The sequence below is a fragment of the Stenella coeruleoalba genome (assembly GCF_951394435.1).
Source record: "Stenella coeruleoalba genome assembly, contig: scaffold_403, whole genome shotgun sequence".
NCBI lineage: Eukaryota > Metazoa > Chordata > Mammalia > Artiodactyla > Delphinidae > Stenella > Stenella coeruleoalba.
Window position 1 is genome coordinate 7,967 of NW_027645975.1, and position 17,714 is coordinate 25,680.

A 17,714-nucleotide genomic window follows, 5' to 3' on the forward strand; every position below is an offset into this window, starting at 1 on the left:
TGCAACATTCCAGACGCTTTACTAACACTCTCCCCACTTGGAAAGTCAGCGCCTTTAACCTCCTGTTTGGCCCAGTTTGCAATTTCTGCGGAAGATGAACAGGAATAGCGAGAACCAATGAGAGGCTAGCTGGAGGTGTCTGGACGGGCAAATTTAACTCTCATTTCCCACCAGGAAGAGGAAATAACCAAAGGCTCAGTGTGCCGTGCCGGAACCAGATTAGGGCCTGAAGCCATCCTGCAGTGTTGCGGCCAGCTCAAAAGAAAGCGAGTTGAAGAAAGGAGCTCAGGGGCACTGTAATTCACAAACCTGCAGAGTTATAAATGACAGCTATCGTCCAAAAATAGACTGAAGTAAGGCTGCCAAGAGGACTTGAAAGCAGGGCAGAATTGCAGGAAACCAATTTCAGGAGGTAGACTGGAATTGCATTGAAAGCATAGGAAAAGAGGCAGAACGTCCACAATGATGCACTTGGCCAAAAAGGGCGTATGCGTTTTTTCCTGAATATATTCAGGAAAAAACGCATACGCCCTTTTTGGCCAACCAAGCAAGCTTGCAAAGGAAATCTGCACTACAATGAAGTCTCACTTCCCCCCGGTCAAAAGGGCCATCTGAAAAAAGTGTAAAATCCAGAAAGGCAGGACAGGACATGGAGAACTGGGAGCCTTGTTATGCTGATGGGCGGGATGTAAATTGCCAACAGACACTCGGGAGAAGTGTATGGTGTTTCCTGAAACATCTAAAAAACAAAGCAACAGAGCCTAGGGCACTGCGACTTATGGTCCTATAGCTTAGGGAAATTAAAATCAAAAAGACACAGCCAACCCAAAGTTTGGGACGCCTCTGTTTACAAGAACCTCGTTTACAGTACAAGTTCAACATCGCAGAAATTGAAAAATGGATAAAGAAGTTGTGGTATTTACTTACAAAGCAATATCACTCAGCAATGAAATCTGTGTCATCAGGCCCTTAGCAGCACAATGAGTGGATTCAGGTATGATGATTCTAACTGAAATAAGTCACACAGAAAAAGAAACATCATAAGATATCAGTAATACACGGAATGTAAACTTGGCTACACAGGAACTGAATTACAGAACAGAACAGGGTCTCAAATTTCGAAAACCAACTTATGCTTGCTTAAGGGTAAAGGTGAGTTGGGGTGCTGCATAAAACCAGAGATTGAAATGAGCACAGATAAAGTTCCTTAAGCCAAATATGGAATAGACAAGAGCTACTCCTTGCTCAACGAAATGGACTCAACACCGCATATTAAACGCCTAAGAATGTACCTGACTTGTAAGTATCTTAAAACCTATGGATTGCTATGTCTCCGAAAGAGAATCAAGCATGTGTTCCGGGGCATAAACGCAGCAGTGATAGGATTGGAGAGGTTCGGTGAGCAAATGAAGACCCTTTGAAGTCATATTGCATGGTACCCATTCCACGGGTTTCAACTACCGAGGTTTATGGTATTCTTCCTTCAGCTAAAACATGCATGTGGAACCTAGAGTATGATCAACCATGTGATCGGGAGACGTGTTCAAATATGTCTCAGTTTTCGTACCCTGGTACTCTGGTGCAACATTCCAGATGCTTTAGTATCATTCTCCCGTCTTGGAGAGTCAGTCCCTTTAACCTCCTGTTTGGCCCAGTTTGCAATTTCTGTGGAAGATGAACAGGAATAGCGAGAACCAATGAGAGGCTAGCTGGAGGTGTCTGGACGGGCAAATTTAACTCTCATTTCCCACCAGGAAGAGGAATTAACCAAAGGCTCAGCGTGCCGTGCCGGTACCAGATTAGGGCCTGAAGCCATCCTGCGGTGTTGCGGCCAGCTCACAAGAAAGCGAGTTGAAGAAAGGAGCTCAGGGGCACTGTAATTCACAAACCTGCAGAGTTATAAATGACAGCTATCGTCCAAAAATAGACTGAAGTAAGGCTGCCAAGAGGACTTGAAAGCGGGGCAGAATTGCAGGAAACCGATTTCAGGAGGTAGACTGGAATTGCATTGAAAGCATAGGAAAAGAGGCAGAACGTCCACAATGATGCACTTGGCCAAAAAGGGCGTATGCGTTTTTTCCTGAATATATTCAGGAAAAAACGCATACGCCCTTTTTGGCCAACCAAGCAAGCTTGCAAAGGAAATCTGCACTACAATGAAATTTCACTTCCCCCCGGTCAAAAGGGCCATCTGAGAAAAGTGTAAAATCCAGAAAGGCAGGACAGGCCATGGAGAACTGGGAGCCTTGTTATGCTGATGGGCGGGATGTAAATTGCCAACAGACACTCAGGAGAAGTGTATGGTGTTTCCTGAAACATCTAAAAAACAAAGCAACAGAGCCTAGGGCACTTCCACTTATGGTCCTATAGCTTAGGGAAATTAAAATCAAAAAGACACAGCCACCCCAAAGTTTGGGACGCCTCCGTTTACAAGAACCTCGTTTACCGTACAAGTTCAATATCACAGAAAGTGAAAAATGGATAAAGAAGTTGTGGTATTCACTTACAAAGGAATATCACTCAGCAATGAAATCTATGTCATCAGGCCCTTAGCAGCACAATGAGTGGATTCAGGTATGATGATTCTAACTGAAATAAGTCACACAGAAAAAGAAACATCATAAGATATCAGTAATACACGGAATGGAAACTTGGCTACACAGGAACTGAATTACAGAACAGAACAGGGTCTCAAATTTAGAAAACCAACTTATGCTTGCTTAAGGGTAAAGGTGAGTTGGGGTGCTGCATAAAACCAGAGATTGCAATGAGCACAGATAAAGTTCCTTAAGCCAAATATGGAATAGACAAGAGCTACTCCTTGCTCAACGAAATGGACTCAACACCGCATATTAAACGCCTAAGAATGTACCTGACTAGTAAGTATCTTAAAGCCTATGGATTGCTATGTCTCCGAAAGAGAATCAAGCAAGTGTACAGGGGCATAAACGCAGCAGTGATAGGATTGGAGAGGTTCGGTGAGCAAATGAAGACCCTTTGAAGTCATATTGAATGGTACCCATTTCACGGGTCTCAACTCTCCAGGTTTAAGGTATTCTTCCTTCAGCTAAAACATGCATGTGGAACCCAGAGTATGATCAACCATGTGAACGGGAGACGTGTTCAAATATGTCTCAGTTTCCCTCCCCTGGTACTCGGGTGCAACATTCCAGATGCTTTACTATCATTCTCCCGTCTTGGAGAGTCAGTCCCTTTAACCTCCTGTTTGGCCCAGCTTGCAATTTCTGCGGAAGATGAACAGGAATAGCGAGAACCAATGAGAGGCTAGCTGGAGGTGTCTGGACGGGCAAATTTAACTCTCATTTCCCACCAGGAAGAGGAAATAACCAAAGGCTCAGTGTGCCGTGCCGGAACCAGATTAGGGCCTGAAGCCATCCTGCAGTGTTGCGGCCAGCTCAAAAGAAAGCGAGTTGAAGAAAGGAGCTCAGGGGCACTGTAATTCACAAACCTGCAGAGTTATAAATGACAGCTATCGTCCAAAAATAGACTGAAGTAAGGCTGCCAAGAGGACTTGAAAGCGGGGCAGAATTGCAGGAAACCGATTTCAGGAGGTAGACTGGAATTGCATTGAAAGCATAGGAAAAGAGGCAGAACGTCCACAATGATGCACTTGGCCAAAAAGGGCGTATACGTTTTTTCCTGAATATATTCAGGAAAAAACGCATACGCCCTTTTTGGCCAACCAAGCAAGCTTGCAAAGGAAATCTGCACTACAATGAAGTCTCACTTCCCCCCGGTCAAAAGGGCCATCTGAAAAAAGTGTAAAATCCAGAAAGGCAGGACAGGACATGGAGAACTGGGAGCCTTGTTATGCTGATGGGCGGGATGTAAATTGCCAACAGACACTCAGGAGAAGTGTATGGTGTTTCCTGAAACATCTAAAAAACAAAGCAACAGAGCCTAGGGCACTGCCACTTATGGTCCTATAGCTTAGGGAAATTAAAATCAAAAAGACACAGCCACCCAAAAGTTTGGGACGCCTCTGTTTACAAGAACCTCGTTTACAGTACAAGTTCAACATCGCAGAAAGTGAAAAATGGATAAAGAAGTTGTGGTATTTACTTACAAAGCAATATCACTCAGCAATGAAATCTGTGTCATCAGGCCCTTAGCAGCACAATGAGTGGATTCAGGTATGATGATTCTAACTGAAATAAGTCACACAGAAAAAGAAACATCATAAGATATCAGTAATACACGGAATGTAAACTTGGCTACACAGGAACTGAATTACAGAACAGAACAGGGTCTCAAATTTCGAAAACCAACTTATGCTTGCTTAAGGGGAAAGGTGAGTTGGGGTGCTGCATAAAACCAGAGACTGAAATGAGCACAGATAAAGTTCCTTAAGCCAAATATGGAATAGACAAGAGCTACTCCTTGCTCAACGAAATGGACTCAACACCCCATATTAAACGCCTAAGAATGTACCTAAGTAGTAAGTATCTTAAAACCTATGGATTGCTATGTCTCCGAAAGAGAATCAAGCATGTGTACAGGGGCATAAACGCAGCAGTGATAGGATTGGAGAGGTTCGGTGAGCAAATGAAGACCCTTTGAAGTCATATTGCATGGTACCCATTCCACGGGTTTCAACTACCCAGGTTTAAGGTATTCTTCCTTCAGCTAAAACATGCATGTGGAACGTAGAGTATGATCAACCATGTGATCAGGAGACGTGTTCAAATATGTCTCAGTTTTCATACCCTGGTACTCGGGTGCAACATTCCAGACGCTTTACTAACACTCTCCCGACTTGGATAGTCAGTCCCTTTAACCTCCTGTTTGGCCCAGTTTGCAATTTCTGCGGAAGATGAACAGGAATAGCGAGAAGCAATGAGAGACTAGCTGGAGGTGTCTGGACGGGCAAATTTAACTCTCATTTCCCAACAGGAAGAGGAATTAACCAAAGGCTCAGCGTGCCGTGCCGGAACCAGATTAGGGCCTGAAGCCATCCTGCGGTGTTGCGGCCAGCTCACAAGAAAGCGAGTTGAAGAAAGGAGCTCAGGGGCACTGTAATTCACAAACCTGCAGAGTTATAAATGACAGCTATCGTCCAAAAATAGACTGAAGTAAGGCTGCCAAGAGGACTTGAAAGCGGGGCAGAATTGCAGGAAACCGATTTCAGGAGGTAGACTGGAATTGCATTGAAAGCATAGGAAAAGAGGCAGAACGTCCACAATGATGCACTTGGCCAAAAAGGGCGTATGCGTTTTTTCCTGAATATATTCAGGAAAAAACGCATACGCCCTTTTTGGACAACCAAGCAAGCTTGCAAAGGAAATCTGCACTACAATGAAGTCTCACTTCCCCCCGGTCAAAAGGGCCATCTGAAAAAAGTGTAAAATCCAGAAAGGCAGGACAGGACATGGAGAACTGGGAGCCTTGTTATGCTGATGGGCGGGATGTAAATTGCCAACAGACACTCGGGAGAAGTGTATGGTGTTTCCTGAAACATCTAAAAAACAAAGCAACAGAGCCTAGGGCACTTCCACTTATGGTCCTATAGCTTAGGGAATTTAAAATCAAAAAGACACAGCCACCCCAAAGTTTCGAACGGCTCTGTTTACAAGAACCTCGTTTACAGTACAAGTTCAACATCACAGAAAGTGAAAAATGGATAAAGAAGTTCTGGTATTTACTTACAAAGCAATATCACTCAACAATGAAATCTGTGTCATCAGGCCCTTAGCAGCACAATGAGTGGATTCAGGTATGATGATTCTAACTGAAATAAGTCACACAGAAAAAGAAACATCATAAGATATCAGTAATACACGGAATGTAAACTTGGCTACACAGGAACTGAATTACAGAACAGAACAGGGTCTCAAATTTAGAAAACCAACTTATGCTTGCTTAAGGGTAAAGGTGAGTTGGGGTGCTGCATAAAACCAGAGATTGCAATGAGCACAGATAAAGTTCCTTAAGCCAAATATGGAATAGACAAGAGCTACTCCTTGCTCAACGAAATGGACTCAACACCGCATATTAAACGCCTAAGAATGTACCTGACTAGTAAGTATCTTAAAGCCTATGGATTGCTATGTCTCCGAAAGAGAATCAAGCAAGTGTACAGGGGCATAAACGCAGCAGTGATAGGATTGGAGAGGTTCGGTGAGCAAATGAAGACCCTTTGAAGTCATATTGAATGGTACCCATTTCACGGGTCTCAACTCTCCAGGTTTAAGGTATTCTTCCTTCAGCTAAAACATGCATGTGGAACCCAGAGTATGATCAACCATGTGAACGGGAGACGTGTTCAAATATGTCTCAGTTTCCCTCCCCTGGTACTCGGGTGCAACATTCCAGATGCTTTACTATCATTCTCCCGTCTTGGAGAGTCAGTCCCTTTAACCTCCTGTTTGGCCCAGCTTGCAATTTCTGCGGAAGATGAACAGGAATAGCGAGAACCAATGAGAGGCTAGCTGGAGGTGTCTGGACGGGCAAATTTAACTCTCATTTCCCACCAGGAAGAGGAAATAACCAAAGGCTCAGTGTGCCGTGCCGGAACCAGATTAGGGCCTGAAGCCATCCTGCAGTGTTGCGGCCAGCTCAAAAGAAAGCGAGTTGAAGAAAGGAGCTCAGGGGCACTGTAATTCACAAACCTGCAGAGTTATAAATGACAGCTATCGTCCAAAAATAGACTGAAGTAAGGCTGCCAAGAGGACTTGAAAGCGGGGCAGAATTGCAGGAAACCGATTTCAGGAGGTAGACTGGAATTGCATTGAAAGCATAGGAAAAGAGGCAGAACGTCCACAATGATGCACTTGGCCAAAAAGGGCGTATACGTTTTTTCCTGAATATATTCAGGAAAAAACGCATACGCCCTTTTTGGCCAACCAAGCAAGCTTGCAAAGGAAATCTGCACTACAATGAAGTCTCACTTCCCCCCGGTCAAAAGGGCCATCTGAAAAAAGTGTAAAATCCAGAAAGGCAGGACAGGACATGGAGAACTGGGAGCCTTGTTATGCTGATGGGCGGGATGTAAATTGCCAACAGACACTCAGGAGAAGTGTATGGTGTTTCCTGAAACATCTAAAAAACAAAGCAACAGAGCCTAGGGCACTGCCACTTATGGTCCTATAGCTTAGGGAAATTAAAATCAAAAAGACACAGCCACCCAAAAGTTTGGGATGCCTCTGTTTACAAGAACCTCGTTTACAGTACAAGTTCAACATCGCAGAAAGTGAAAAATGGATAAAGAAGTTGTGGTATTTACTTAAAAAGCAATATCACTCAGCAATGAAATCTGTGTCATCAGGCCCTTAGCAGCACAATGAGTGGATTCAGGTATGATGATTCTAACTGAAATAAGTCACACAGAAAAAGAAACATCATAAGATATCAGTAATACACGGAATGTAAACTTGGCTACACAGGAACTGAATTACAGAACAGAACAGGGTCTCAAATTTCGAAAACCAACTTATGCTTGCTTAAGGGGAAAGGTGAGTTGGGGTGCTGCATAAAACCAGAGACTGAAATGAGCACAGATAAAGTTCCTTAAGCCAAATATGGAATAGACAAGAGCTACTCCTTGCTCAACGAAATGGACTCAACACCCCATATTAAACGCCTAAGAATGTACCTAAGTAGTAAGTATCTTAAAACCTATGGATTGCTATGTCTCCGAAAGAGAATCAAGCATGTGTACAGGGGCATAAACGCAGCAGTGATAGGATTGGAGAGGTTCGGTGAGCAAATGAAGACCCTTTGAAGTCATATTGCATGGTACCCATTCCACGGGTTTCAACTACCCAGGTTTAAGGTATTCTTCCTTCAGCTAAAACATGCATGTGGAACCCAAGTATGATCAACCATGTGAACGGGAGACGTGTTCTAATATGTCTCAGTTTTCCTCCCCTGGTACTCGGGTGCAACATTCCAGACGCTTTACTAACACTCTCCCCACTTGGAAAGTCAGCGCCTTTAACCTCCTGTTTGGCTCAGTTTGCAATTTCTGCGGAAGATGAACAGGAATAGCGAGAACCAATGAGAGGCTAGCTGGAGGTGTCTGGACGGGCAAATTTAACTCTCATTTCCCACCAGGAAGAGGAAATAACCAAAGGCTCAGTGTGCCGTGCCGGAACCAGATTAGGGCCTGAAGCCATCCAGCAGTGTTGCGGCCAGCTCAAAAGAAAGCGAGTTGAAGAAAGGAGCTCAGGGGCACTGTAATTCACAAACCTGCAGAGTTATAAATGACAGCTATCGTCCAAAAATAGACTGAAGTAAGGCTGCCAAGAGGACTTGAAAGCGGAGCAGAATTGCAGGAAACCAATTTCAGGAGGTAGACTGGAATTGCATTGAAAGCATAGGAAAAGAGGCAGAACGTCCACAATGATGCACTTGGCCAAAAAGGGCGTATGCGTTTTTTCCTGAATATATTCAGGAAAAAACGCATACGCCCTTTTTGGACAACCAAGCAAGCTTGCAAAGGAAATCTGCACTACAATGAAGTCTCACTTCCCCCCGGTCAAAAGGGCCATCTGAAAAAAGTGTAAAATCCAGAAAGGCAGGACAGGACATGGAGAACTGGGAGCCTTGTTATGCTGATGGGCGGGATGTAAATTGCCAACAGACACTCGGGAGAAGTGTATGGTGTTTCCTGAAACATCTAAAAAACAAAGCAACAGAGCCTAGGGCACTTCCACTTATGGTCCTATAGCTTAGGGAATTTAAAATCAAAAAGACACAGCCACCCCAAAGTTTCGAACGGCTCTGTTTACAAGAACCTCGTTTACAGTACAAGTTCAACATCACAGAAAGTGAAAAATGGATAAAGAAGTTCTGGTATTTACTTACAAAGCAATATCACTCAACAATGAAATCTGTGTCATCAGGCCCTTAGCAGCACAATGAGTGGATTCAGGTATGATGATTCTAACTGAAATAAGTCACACAGAAAAAGAAACATCATAAGATATCAGTAATACACGGAATGTAAACTTGGCTACACAGGAACTGAATTACAGAACAGAACAGGGTCTCAAATTTCGAAAACCAACTTATGCTTGCTTAAGGGGAAAGGTGAGTTGGGGTGCTGCATAAAACCAGAGATTGAAATGAGCACAGATAAAGTTCCTTAAGCCAAATATGGAATAGACAAGAGCTACTCCTTGCTCAACGAAATGGACTCAACACCCCATATTAAACGCCTAAGAATGTACCTGACTAGTAAGTATCTTAAAACCTATGGATTGCTATGTCTCCGAAAGAGAATCAAGCATGTGTACAGGGGCATAAACGCAGCAGTGATAGGATTGGAGAGGTTCGGTGAGCAAATGAAGACCCTTTGAAGTCATATTGCATGGTACCCATTCCACGGGTTTCAACTACCCAGGTTTAAGGTATTCTTCCTTCAGCTAAAACATGCATGTGGAACCTAGAGTATGATCAACCATCTGATCGGGAGACGTGTTCAAATATGTCTCAGTTTTCCTCCCCTGGTACTCGGGTGCAACATTCCAGACGCTTTACTAACACTCTCCCCACTTGGAAAGTCAGCACCTTTAACCTCCTGTTTGGCCTAGTTTGCAATTTCTGCGGAAGATGAACAGGAATAGCGAGAACCAATGAGAGGCTAGCTGGAGGTGTCTGGACGGGCAAATTTAACTCTCATTTCCCACCAGGAAGAGGAAATAACCAAAGGCTCAGTGTGCCGTGCCGGAACCAGATTAGGGCCTGAAGCCATCCTGCAGTGTTGCGGCCAGCTCAAAAGAAAGCGAGTTGAAGAAAGGAGCTCAGGGGCACTGTAATTCACAAACCTGCAGAGTTATAAATGACAGCTATCGTCCAAAAATAGACTGAAGTAAGGCTGCCAAGAGGACTTGAAAGCGGGGCAGAATTGCAGGAAACCGATTTCAAGAGGTAGACTGGAATTGCATTGAAAGCATAGGAAAAGAGGCAGAACGTCCACAATGATGCACTTGGCCAAAAAGGGCGTATGCGTTTTTTCCTGAATATATTCAGGAAAAAACGCATACGCCCTTTTTGGCCAACCAAGCAAGCTTGCAAAGGAAATCTGCACTACAATGAAGTCTCACTTCCCCCCTGTCAAAAGGGCTATCTGAAAAAAGTGTAAAATCCAGAAAGGCAGGACAGGCCATGGAGAACTGGGAGCCTTGTTATGCTGATGGGTGGGATGTAAATTACCAACAGACACTCAGAAGAAGTGTATGGTGTTTTCTGAAACATCTAAAAAACAAAGCAACAGAGCCTAGGGCACTGCCACTTATGGTCCTATAGCTTAGGGAAATTAAAATCAAAAAGACACAGCCACCCAAAAGTTTGGGACGCCTCTGTTTACAAGAACCTCGTTTACAGTACAAGTTCAACATCGCAGAAAGTGAGAAATGGATAAAGAAGTTGTGGTATTTACTTAAAAAGCAATATCACTCAGCAATGAAATCTGTGTCATCAGGCCCTTAGCAGCACAATGAGTGGATTCAGGTATGATGATTCTAACTGAAATAAGTCACACAGAAAAAGAAACATCATAAGATATCAGTAATACACGGAATGTAAACTTGGCTACACAGGAACTGAATTACAGAACAGAACAGGGTCTCAAATTTCGAAAACCAACTTATGCTTGCTTAAGGGGAAAGGTGAGTTGGGGTGCTGCATAAAACCAGAGATTGAAATGAGCACAGATAAAGTTCCTTAAGCCAAATATGGAAGAGACAAGAGCTACTCCTTGCTCAACGAAATGGACTCAACACCCCATATTAAACGCCTAAGAATGTACCTAAGTAGTAAGTATCTTAAAACCTATGGATTGCTATGTCTCCGAAAGAGAATCAAGCATGTGTACAGGGGCATAAACGCAGCAGTGATAGGATTGGAGAGGTTCGGTGAGCAAATGAAGACCCTTTGAAGTCATATTGCATGGTACCCATTCCACGGGTTTCAACTACCCAGGTTTAAGGTATTCTTCCTTCAGCTAAAACATGCATGTGGAACCCAAGTATGATCAACCATGTGAACGGGAGACGTGTTCAAATATGTCTCAGTTTTCCTCCCCTGGTACTCGGGTGCAACATTCCAGACGCTTTACTAACACTCTCCCCACTTGGAAAGTCAGCGCCTTTAACCTCCTGTTTGGCCCAGTTTGCAATTTCTGCGGAAGATGAACAGGAATAGCGAGAACCAATGAGAGGCTAGCTGGAGGTGTCTGGACGGGCAAATTTAACTCTCATTTCCCACCAGGAAGAGGAAATAACCAAAGGCTCAGTGTGCCGTGCCGGAACCAGATTAGGGCCTGAAGCCATCCTGCAGTGTTGCGGCCAGCTCAAAAGAAAGCGAGTTGAAGAAAGGAGCTCAGGGGCACTGTAATTCACAAACCTGCAGAGTTATAAATGACAGCTATCGTCCAAAAATAGACTGAAGTAAGGCTGCCAAGAGGACTTGAAAGCGGGGCAGAATTGCAGGAAACCGATTTCAGGAGGTAGACTGGAATTGCATTGAAAGCATAGGAAAAGAGGCAGAACGTCCACAATGATGCACTTGGCCAAAAAGGGCGTATGCGTTTTTTCCTGAATATATTCAGGAAAAAACGCATACGCCCTTTTTGGCCAACCAAGCAAGCTTGCAAAGGAAATCTGCACTACAATGAAGTCTCACTTCCCCCCGGTCAAAAGGGCCATCTGAAAAAAGTGTAAAATCCAGAAAGGCAGGACAGGACATGGAGAACTGGGAGCCTTGTTATGCTGATGGGCGGGATGTAAATTGCCAACAGACACTCAGAAGAAGTGTATGGTGTTTCCTGAAACATCTAAAAAACAAAGCAACAGAGCCTAGGGCACTTCCACTTATGGTCCTATAGCTTAGGGAATTTAAAATCAAAAAGACACAGCCACCCCAAAATTTCGAACGGCTCTGTTTACAAGAAGCTCGTTTACAGTACAAGTTCAACATCACAGAAAGTGAAAAATGGATAAAGAAGTTCTGGTATTTACTTACAAAGCAATATCACTCAACAATGAAATCTGTGTCATCAGGCCCTTAGCAGCACAATGAGTGGATTCAGGTATGATGATTCTAACTGAAATAAGTCACACAGAAAAAGAAACATCATAAGATATCAGTAATACACGGAATGTAAACTTGGCTACACAGGAACTGAATTACAGAACAGAACAGGGTCTCAAATTTCGAAAACCAACTTATGCTTGCTTAAGGGGAAAGGTGAGTTGGGGTGCTGCATAAAACCAGAGATTGAAATGAGCACAGATAAAGTTCCTTAAGCCAAATATGGAATAGACAAGAGCTACTCCTTGCTCAACGAAATGGACTCAACACCCCATATTAAACGCCTAAGAATGTACCTGACTAGTAAGTATCTTAAAACCTATGGATTGCTATGTCTCCGAAAGAGAATCAAGCATGTGTACAGGGGCATAAACGCAGCAGTGATAGGATTGGAGAGGTTCGGTGAGCAAATGAAGACCCTTTGAAGTCATATTTCATGGTACCCATTCCACGGGTTTCAACTACCCAGGTTTAAGGTATTCTTCCTTCAGCTAAAACATGCATGTGGAAGCTAGAGTATGATCAACCATCTGATCGGGAGACGTGTTCAAATATGTCTCAGTTTTCCTCCCCTGGTACTCGGGTGCAACATTCCAGACGCTTTACTAACACTCTCCCCACTTGGAAAGTCAGCACGTTTAACCTCCTGTTTGGCCCAGTTTGCAATTTCTGCGGAAGATGAACAGGAATAGCGAGAACCAATGAGAGGCTAGCTGGAGGTGTCTGGACGGGCAAATTTAACTCTCATTTCCCACCAGGAAGAGGAAATAACCAAAGGCTCAGTGTGCCGTGCCGGAACCAGATTAGGGCCTGAAGCCATCCTGCAGTGTTGCGGCCAGCTCAAAAGAAAGCGAGTTGAAGAAAGGAGCTCAGGGGCACTGTAATTCACAAACCTGCAGAGTTATAAATGACAGCTATCGTCCAAAAATAGACTGAAGTAAGGCTGCCAAGAGGACTTGAAAGCGGGGCAGAATTGCAGGAAACCGATTTCAGGAGGTAGACTGGAATTGCATTGAAAGCATAGGAAAAGAGGCAGAACGTCCACAATGATGCACTTGGCCAAAAAGGGCGTATGCGTTTTTTCCTGAATATATTCAGGAAAAAACGCATACGCCCTTTTTGGCCAACCAAGCAAGCTTGCAAAGGAAATCTGCACTACAATGAAGTCTCACTTCCCCCCTGTCAAAAGGGCTATCTGAAAAAAGTGTAAAATCCAGAAAGGCAGGACAGGCCATGGAGAACTGGGAGCCTTGTTATGCTGATGGGCGGGATGTAAATTACCAACAGACACTCAGAAGAAGTGTATGGTGTTTTCTGAAACATCTAAAAAACAAAGCAACAGAGCCTAGGGCACTGCCACTTATGGTCCTATAGCTTAGGGAAATTAAAATCAAAAAGACACAGCCACCCAAAAGTTTGGGATGCCTCTGTTTACAAGAACCTCGTTTACAGTACAAGTTCAACATCGCAGAAAGTGAAAAATGGATAAAGAAGTTGTGGTATTTACTTAAAAAGCAATATCACTCAGCAATGAAATCTGTGTCATCAGGCCCTTAGCAGCACAATGAGTGGATTCAGGTATGATGATTCTAACTGAAATAAGTCACACAGAAAAAGAAACATCATAAGATATCAGTAATACACGGAATGTAAACTTGGCTACACAGGAACTGAATTACAGAACAGCACAGGGTCTCAAATTTCGAAAACCAACTTATGCTTGCTTAAGGGGAAAGGTGAGTTGGGGTGCTGCATAAAACCAGAGATTGAAATGAGCACAGATAAAGTTCCTTAAGCCAAATATGGAATAGACAAGAGCTACTCCTTGCTCAACGAAATGGACTCAACACCCCATATTAAACGCCTAAGAATGTACCTAACTAGTAAGTATCTTAAAACTTATGGATTGCTATGTCTAAGAAAGAGAATCAAGCATGTGTACAGGGGCATAAACGCAGCAGTGATAGGATTGGAGAGGTTCGGTGAGCAAATGAAGACCCTTTGAAGTCATATTGCATGGTACCCATTCCCCGGGTTTCAACTACCCAGGTTTAAGGTATTCTTCCTTCAGCTAAAACATGCATGTGGAACCCAAGTATGATCAACCATGTGAACGGGAGACGTGTTCAAATATGTCTCAGTTTTCTTCCCCTGGTACTCGGGTGCAACATTCCAGACGCTTTACTAACACTCTCCCCACTTGGAGAGTCAGTCCCTTTAACCTCCTGTTTGGCCCAGTTTGCAATTTCTGTGGAAGATGAACCGGAATAGCGAGAACCAATGAGAGGCTAGCTGGAGGTGTCTGGACGGGCAAATTTAACTCTCATTTCCCACCAGGAAGAGGAATTAACCAAAGGCTCAGCGTGCCGTGCCGGTACCAGATTAGGGCCTGAAGCAATCCTGCGGTGTTACGGCCAGCTCAAAAGAAAGCGAGTTGAAGAAAGGAGCTCAGGGGCACTGTAATTCACAAACCTGCAGAGTTATAAATGACAGCTATCGTCCAAAAATAGACTGAAGTAAGGCTGCCAAGAGGACTTGAAAGCGGGGCAGAATTGCAGGAAACCGATTTCAGGAGGTAGACTGGAATTGCATTGAAAGCATAGGAAGAGAGGCAGAACGTCCACAATGATGCACTTGGCCAAAAAGGGCGTATGCGTTTTTTCCTGAATATATTCAGGAAAAAACGCATACGCCCTTTTTGGCCAACCAAGCAAGCTTGCAAAGGAAATCTGCACTACAATGAAATTTCACTTCCCCCCGGTCAAAAGGGCCATCTGAGAAAAGTGTAAAATCCAGAAAGGCAGGACAGGCCATGGAGAACTGGGAGCCTTGTTATGCTGATGGGCGGGATGTAAATTGCCAACAGACACTCGGGAGAAGTGTATGGTGTTTCCTGAAACATCTAAAAAACAAAGCAACAGAGCCTAGGGCACTTCCACTTATGGTCCTATAGCTTAGGGAAATTAAAATCAAAAAGACACAGCCACCCCAAAGTTTGGGACGCCTCCGTTTACAAGAACCTCGTTTACCGTACAAGTTCAATATCACAGAAAGTGAAAAATGGATAAAGAACTTGTGGTATTCACTTACAAAGCAATATCACTCAGCAATGAAATCTATGTCATCAGGCCCTTAGCAGCACAATGAGTGGATTCAGGTATGATGATTCTAACTGAAATAAGTCACACAGAAAAAGAAACATCATAAGATATCAGTAATACACGGAATGTAAACTTGGCTACACAGGAACTGAATTACAGAACAGAACAGGATCTCAAATTTAGAAAACCAACTTATGCTTGCTTAAGGGTAAAGGTGAGTTGGGGTGCTGCATAAAACCAGAGATTGAAATGAGCACAGATAAAGTTCCTTAAGCCAAATATGGAATAGACAAGAGCTACTCCTTGCTCAACGAAATGGACTCAACACCGCATATTAAACGCCTAAGAATGTACCTAACTAGTAAGTATCTTAAAGCCTATGGATTGCTATGTCTCCGAAAGAGAATCAAGCAAGTGTACAGGGGCATAAACGCAGCAGTGATAGGATTGGAGAGGTTCGGTGAGCAAATGAAGACCCTTTGAAGTCATATTGAATGGTACCCATTTCACGGGTCTCAACTCTCCAGGTTTAAGGTATTCTTCCTTCAGCTAAAACATGCCTGTGGAACCCAGAGTATGATCAACCATGTGAACGGGAGACGTGTTCAAATATGTCTCAGTTTCCCTCCCCTGGTACTCGGGTGCAACATTCCAGATGCTTTACTATCATTCTCCCGTCTTGGAGAGTCAGTCCCTTTAACCTCCTGTTTGGCCCAGCTTGCAATTTCTGCGGAAGATGAACAGGAATAGCGAGAACCAATGAGAGGCTAGCTGGAGGTGTCTGGACGGGCAAATTTAACTCTCATTTCCCACCAGGAAGAGGAATTAACCAAAGGCTCAGCGTGCCGTGCCGGTACCAGATTAGGGCCTGAAGCCATCCTGCGGTGTTGCGGCCAGCTCACAAGAAAGCGAGTTGAAGAAAGGAGCTCAGGGGCACTGTAATTCACAAACCTGCAGAGTTATAAATGACAGCTATCGTCCAAAAATAGACTGAAGTAAGGCTGTCAAGAGGACTTGAAAGCGGGGCAGAATTGCAGGAAACCGATTTCAGGAGGTAGACTGGAATTGCATTGAAAGCATAGGAAAAGAGGCAGACCGTCCACAATGATGCACTTGGCCAAAAAGGCCGTATGCGTTTTTTCCTGAATATATTCAGGAAAAAACGCATACGCCCTTTTTGGCCAACCAAGCAAACTTGCAAAGGAAATCTGCACTACAATGAAGTCTCACTTCCACCCGGTCAAAAGGGCCATCTGAAAAAAGTGTAAAATCCACAAAGGCAGGACAGGCCATGGAGAACTGGGAGCCTTGTTATGCTGATGGGCGGGATGTAAATTGCCAACAACCACTCGGGAGAAGTGTATGGTGTTTCCTGAAACATCTAAAAAACAAAGCAACAGAACCTAGGGCACTTCCACTTATGGTCCTATAGCTTAGGGAAATTAAAATCAAAAAGACACAGCCACCCCAAAGTTTGGAACGGCTCTGTTTACAAGAACGTCGTTTACAGTACAAGTTCAACATCGCAGAAATTGAAAAATGGAGAAAGAAGTTGTGGTATTTACTTACAAAGCAATATCACTCAGCAATGAAATCTGTGTCATCAGGCCCTTAGCAGCACAATGAGTGGATTCAGGTATGATGATTCTAACTGAAATAAGTCACACAGAAAAAGAAACATCATAAGATATCAGTAATACACGGAATGTAAACTTGGCTACACAGGAACTGAATTACAGAACAGAACAGGGTCTCAAATTTAGAAAACCAACTTATGCTTGCTTAAGGGTAAAGGTGAGTTGGGGTGCTGCATAAAACCAGAGATTGAAATGAGCACAGATAAAGTTCATTAAGCCAAATATGGAATACACAAGAGCTACTCCTTGCTCAACGAAATGGACTCAACACCGCATATTAAACGCCTAAGAATGTACCTGACTAGTAAGTATCTTAAAACCTATGGATTGCTATGTCTCCAAAAGAGAATCAAGCGTGTGTACAGGGGCATAAACGCAGCAGTGATAGGATTGGAGAGGTTCGGTGAGCAAATGAAGACCCTTTGAAGTCATATTGCATGGTACCCATTCCACGGGTTTCAACTACCCAGGTTTTAGGTATTCTTCCTTCAGCTAAAACATGCATGTGGAACCCAGAGTATGATCAACCATGTGATCGGGAGACGTGTTCAAATATGTCTCAGTTTTCGTACCCTGGTACTCGGGTGCAACATTCCAGACGCTTTACTAACACTCTCCCCACTTGGAGAGTCAGCACCTTTAACCTCCTGTTTGGCCCAGTTTGCAATTTCTGCGGAAGATGAACAGGAATAGCGAGAACCAATGAGAGGCTAGCTGGAGGTGTCTGGACGGGCAAATTTAACTCTCATTTCCCACCAGAAAGAGGAATTAACCAAAGGCTCAGCGTGCCGTGCCGGAACCAGATTAGGGCCTGAAGCCATCCTGCGGTGTTGCGGCCAGGTCACAAGAAAGCGAGTTGAAGAAAGGAGCTCAGGGGCACTGTAATTCACAAACCTGCAGAGTTATAAATGACAGCTATCGT

General features: G+C 43.9%; 1 long non-coding RNA gene across 1 annotated transcript in view; it reads right to left on the reverse strand.

The window, feature by feature from the left end:
• Window positions 1–10,403: 10,403 nt before the first annotated feature.
• The window catches only part of LOC307181419, a 39,547-nt gene continuing 32,236 nt past the window's right edge, over window positions 10,404–17,714 (reverse strand). Inside the window, exons 2-3 of the long non-coding RNA XR_013826741.1 lie at window positions 13,562–13,647; window positions 10,404–10,484 (exon numbers count right to left, since the gene is read on the reverse strand). This is a non-coding gene — a long non-coding RNA (uncharacterized lncRNA). The remainder of the gene's footprint in view (window positions 10,485–13,561; window positions 13,648–17,714) is intronic.